Here is a 6,182-nt window from a genome sequence, read left to right on the forward strand (position 1 = left end):
GCAGAATGACGCAACTTGTATCTGCTTTGCCATCGGCCCGCCGCCTCTGGACTGACAAGGGTGCGTGAATTAACCGTTCAAGTATCTCGCGTTCATCGGCGCAGCCGCCTCTGGTGACTACAAAGGGAGCAGAAATGGATCCAAATTCTGTCTCTGCTTGCATCGAGCCCCGCCGCTCTGGATGACAAAACGTGGTGCAGAGATAACCAGTAAGGTATCTCCGTCGTATCATCGGGCCGCGCCTCTGGATGACACAAGGGCGAGATATGACCAACGCTTCGTCTCTGCGTAGGTCATCGGCCCGCCGCTCTAGCGATACACTAAGGGTGCGCGATGACACGAAGTATTGTCTCTGCGTTCTCGGGCCCGCGCCTCTGGATGACCAAAGGTCGGCGATCACCCGCTAAAGACTATCGTCTCTGTTGCATCAGCAGGCCCGCGCCTCTGGATGACAAAAGGTAGCGGATAACCGTAAGGTATACTACCCGCGTATCATCGGGCCGCCGCGTCTGATGCAAGGGCTGCAGCACATGGACCAAATTGTGTCTCTGGTTTCATCGGCCCGCGCCTCTGGATGAAAAGGCGTGCACGGCATAAACCGTAGGATATCCGCGTGTTCATCAGGCCCGCCCGGCCCTATGGATGATCACAGGGTGCATGTCCACATACCTACCAACGAGCAGGTCAGTATGACAAAGATTACTGGGCGCGGCCGACAAAAGGCAACAGGCTCTTGCTACCGACGTATCCCTCGCAGATAGGAATTCAACTCTACGCTAAGTTCTATGCAATAACTGTGGAGACTGAAAAAGTCTCACCATCGCAGATGCCATACATCCCCCGAGAAAGGGTGCAGATGACCATATTGGTCTCTCTACGTAATGAATCAACTGGTCAGAATGCGAGAGAGAGGAAACCCGCAAAGCGCTGTCTCCGCGGCCTCCAGCTCTTGAGTCATGGCAACAAAAGGCGGTGTGGTCGACAAAAGCGAGGCTCTTGCTCCTACGTATCCTCCAATGAGGAACTCAGACCTACGTAGTCTCTGCGAAACTTGTGAGACTTTGAAAAGTCTCGGTGTTTTCTCACTAAATCGACAACATGCTTTAGCAAAGAGAAAATATTCCAACTGATTAGAGCAGCATATGCTTTTTTGAGTGAAAAACAATCCGCGTCTACCGGGAAGGAGAGTCTGCTGATGAAATCTCCATAACATAAATGAATTTGATTATAGCATTTCGTTTCTAAGATGACCATTTAGAGGAACACTGGGTTGACCAAAAATAGAAGAAATCCACTCAAAGTGTATCAATCTCGCACAGGTAAGTGTTTCATCCTAATTCCGAACCATAGATATGCATGACTTGACTTTGCAAATTATTTCCTATCAAATCAAAATTACATGCGTGATCATGGATCAATAGGGCTTCCCTTGGGAATGGGTCTTTTGGTGGTTTTCTCGGCTTTTGTGTGTTTTTGCCTTTGATTTTTCGGCTTTTTTTTTTTTCTGTTTTGTTTGTGCGGGCCGAGAAAGAAAAAAAAAACGTCGCTAGCAGGATTTCTGGTTGGTAATCAAAGGAGAAGACCTATTCTAGGTCTGGTTCCCTTTCTTTCTTTTTGTTCATTGGTGACAATTTCTGTTTGTATATTGTCTGGTCCAAAAGACCTCTCTGCACATATTCTTCTGTTTTCTTAGATCCAAGGCTTTCTTATCCTTCTCTTCTTTTTGTTTTTTTTTTTTTTACTTTCTCCCTTACTTTATTGGGAATTCTTTCTTTCTTTTTTGCTTCTCCCCACTCTTTGATTTGGGATTTTCCTTCTTTTTATTTTTGCTTCGAGGTAAGGATTGACATTTCACCCTGGTCAAGTTATGGTGAGTCGAGATTTTGGCTACAGGTTGTAGAATGGCTAGACACATATACATGTCGGGGTTTGGTTTGTCAAGGATAAAAGGGATGCCCCACATTATTTCCATGAACACAAATGCAAAATGATGATTCGGAAACTTATGCAAACTGGCATGCATGCACCTATGTGGACTCTCAAAGTGTCAAAACTTTTATGGTCATGTTGATGCTAGGGCCTCAGGATTCATTTCCATCTATTTTAAATCAACCCAATGTTTCCAAATATGTTCTTTTATCAATTGTGCATTCATCCGGTCTCATTTCGGGCTGTCGGGGAATTTCACAGCATTCACCCTTCAGGTGTTAGACACGTTTTTTCTCTTCAAAAATCGGTTATGATCAATGAAATTTTTTTTCGAGAAGAGTTGGAAATCATCTCTTTTCAAAAGCATGTCGTGTTTTTAGCTAGACAACTTATTTTCTTTTTTCCAACCTTTTTTCCTTACTTTTCTCTTTTTTTTATTTGCTCTCTTTTTTTCTTTTTTTTTTTCTTATTATGCTCTCTTTTCTGCTTACTTGCCCTTTCTTTTTCCTTATTTGCTCTCTTTTTCCTTTACTTGCCCTCTTTTTCTTTTCCTTTTCCCTTTGCTTCTCTTCATTTCATTTCTTTTCTTTTTCTATTTTTATTTTATCAATGATTTTTTGTTGTTATTTGACATATATACTTTTGGACGATGTTCCTTAAAGAAGAACCTACACGGTTCCAGAATTTCCAAACATCATCGAATAGTAATGATAATACAATAGCTAACGCAACAATATCCTAACAAAAATGTATGCGCTGTGTAATCAAATTGGACAATCGAAACAACAAAAAACAACATAGTCTCTCAAGTCAAATAAATAGAATAATAAAATGACAAAAGAAATAGAAAGAAACATGAATCTGGGGATCCTCCAGTCACGTATTCTCCACTCCCTCCGCAAGAAGTCAAGCAAATCGGTCCATCTCCTCATCCTCCGTGGGTCTTCCTCCATCGCGGGAGCTTTCTGGTGGGTGCCCTCCTGCTTTGGCCTCGGCGCAATCTCCGGGCCATGCAACACTCTGCCCTGAACTGGTCTGAGTTAAGGCATGAAAAAGAAGCGAAGCCCTGGCTCTGCATGCTAGGCTCATCTAGGTAGAGACAATCATGGGTCCGTACAATGTGCTCGGTGGTTGGCCGCGCTGCTGGTGAACCAATGCCAGTAAGTACTGCTCCAGTCAAATGCTCCCAGCCTGGCAGCCTGATGAGGTGGTGGGGCGACGTCCGCGGCCTTGTGGAGCATCACCCTGAGGCCATGCTCTGGGTTACATACTTCTCAATAAAAGCCACGGGTTGATGGGCGGCTCGACATCACCTTGGTAGTGCACGGACTTCCGACACACTGGCAGAGTCCGTGTGATCAGTGCAGGCGAATCCCAGGGCCCGTTGACTTATTGGGTCCAAAGGGTGCCAGTGGTGCGCCATAACCTTGCAAAAATAAGATCGGCATCAGCGATCAACTGAGCCAACATGTGATGCTTATTCCGTGTCAGGGATGCGTACACCAGCTGCATTCGGCATGGGTGAGTCTGGAATTATGTTCGGTGGCAGGATGTTGCTTGAGAGCACGTCATCCATAATTGGGTCAGGGTGGTCTGTTGGTGCGCACTGATTCGCACTCGACCTCCCTGCAGCATCCGGGCAAAATCCTGTTTTTTTCCCCGGAATATAACATAGCCAGTCTGGGCGATGGCCTCCTCATCTAACCGTACAGCGTTCCTCCTCTGCGCCATACTTCACATTCCTGGCCCTCTCTCCAACACCAAGGATATCCTAGGAGTTGGCGATAGCGTCGGCATCAAACGGGATCCACTGACCCCTTACCCAGGATCTCATGTCACGCACGCTCCTTCTGTTGGCCAAGCATTGGCATAAAACTCAAGGACTATTTCTGGATCAAACTTGGCCATGGGAGTATACGTGATCGCTCACGCCGGCGCCCTATTTCCTCCTGGAAATCAGTATACTCGTGCGTCCTGAGCTGGACGTGTCGCTCCGAGAACACGACCATCCCTTGATGGCCTCGAAGCGCTGCTGGTGTACAGCACTCCTAAAGCGGTGACTATCATACTCCGGAGCGGAACTAGTTCTCTTTCGGCTGCCTTGTCCTTCCTGGACCTCTTTGAGGCAAGCTTCTCGGGGCCATTTCCTGCGAAGGCAACATTTGGAAAGTTAGTTTTACCAGTGGGACACTACTCTTAGAAAACAAAAATGACATACAACTCCTCCATAAATACAAACATCAATGTAAATTTAGAGCAAGCTTATGCGCAGATTTCCCTACGAACGTTCACTGCACAAGACATCTATTAACTAAGAAAATGCACATATACAATCAAGGTAGCTTCATTACCTAGATTATTACATGTCTTCAAGGTGTAATTTGTTATTTACATCACACACGGCCTCCTTGGCTAAATTTACATACATGCCATACTCAAAGCATTTCGGGGTACCAAAATTGCACATGCGCTCATCTTGGTATTTCTAATACCTATACAATATCAACTTCATGATGATACTTGACTACCTACGCAATAAGGTGCTACATTTCATGCTTTTTTTTTCAAGTTTTTGCTACCTAACCACATGCAATTTCAAGCATATTTTCCTTTGCTGACTAAAATTGTATTCAAATTAGAAGGTATATATTTTTTGTAATATGTTTTCTTCACATAACATGCAACACATTTATATATATTTTTGTGAGACATTTTGACTACCAAAAATTATATATACATACATCAAGTATTTTGCTATCATACCCAAAGTGTAAATTGCCAAAGGTATCTTGCTACCTATTCTAACCTACACATTCATGACGAGCACAATTCCTAAAATCTAGGCGTAGGGAAAATATTGTAGTGTGGCCCAGAGCCGATTGCTGGCCAAAAAGGGTAACTTTACCCAATATGCACCTCCTCTTGTGTTCTTTTTTGCATAAAATTTTAGTTCCTAGGCCTAGGATATAATGCGGGCAATTACTCTAGGCCTTTTCAGGAATGAATACATATTCAAAAAAAGAAAATGTTTACAAACAAAATGCCCCATGGTTGTTTCTTAACAAAGTCACGCGCAAGCATTGAGGCATTCACCGAACACTTGTGGCGGCGTTTAGGCGTCATAGCAGAGAAACGGGGACAATGTGGCATGTCCATGTTCAAAAAAGCATTATGGCTAGGGCCATCCCATACAACCCCTAATTCAACTATCAAAAGCAAGAAAACAAACCAAAATTGCCCTATATGTTTGAGCTACTCCCACAATTTAGAGCACCAAAAGGAGATCAAAATACACCAATGAAAAGCTAGAAAGCTTAGGGATGGAACACTTCCTTGTTGTGATGAACAAAGCGCAAACGGAATCAAAAATGCGAAAAAGATGGCCTAGGGCTGCAAACTCGTCATCCCGTGGGTATGGCTTTTGAAAGGGGGGAAAAGAAGTTTTTGAATGTTAAACGCCCCCCCTTTCGTCATTCTTATATTTGGTGCAGGGGTGGCTCGCCCAGGCGAGCTACCTGCACATTTTTTTTTTTTTTTTTGAGGGGAATATTAAACCATGTCCTCTCCTTCTCATGGATTAGCATCTGCCTAACTTGGAACTTACTTAGTTAGAATTAGGCGTTGATTACTATTTTTTACTTTTTAAAACAAACAAAAAGTAAAGAAAGCTGCAAATACAAAGGATACGGGCTGCCTTGCAGCGACATTCTCTGCTTGTTTCGCACAAGAAGGGCAACGATCGGTCGTCGTGACCCATCCCCACTTGCGTCGTCCTTAAGTACCTGCAAGTAATAAACAACCAGGTCATGCCAATCTTGACCGCGTCATTACCCTACCTTGATTGGTTTCTGCGTTCATGTTTCTCTACTCCAGAAGGTAGCCCAAGGTGATCCTGCCCTGTTTTACCACAACAATAAACATGCGTATGCGTATGCGTATGCATGAATGTTTTCAAACGCAGAAAATTTAGGGAAAGTTGGTTCAGGGTTCAATTCTAATTAAGCGCTTGGGGATCATGAACTGAGCGGAAGGGCTGCAGTGATCACAGATTAACGCAAGGTGTGAAACTAACGTGGGATCAAAAGCCTCGAATCCACGTTCATTTCTTTGAAAAGATGTAAGAGAGATACAAATAGACAGGAAATCCCTGGGGAAATCCAGAAAACGCATAAAGATAAAGAACATGCAGCGACATCCTTAATTGCCCCAGCTTCTAAGCATAATATTGTTTGACGACATCAGAGTTCACGGGT

Source organism: Glycine soja, chromosome 19, assembly GCF_004193775.1.
Source record: "Glycine soja cultivar W05 chromosome 19, ASM419377v2, whole genome shotgun sequence".
Taxonomy (NCBI): domain Eukaryota; kingdom Viridiplantae; phylum Streptophyta; class Magnoliopsida; order Fabales; family Fabaceae; genus Glycine; species Glycine soja.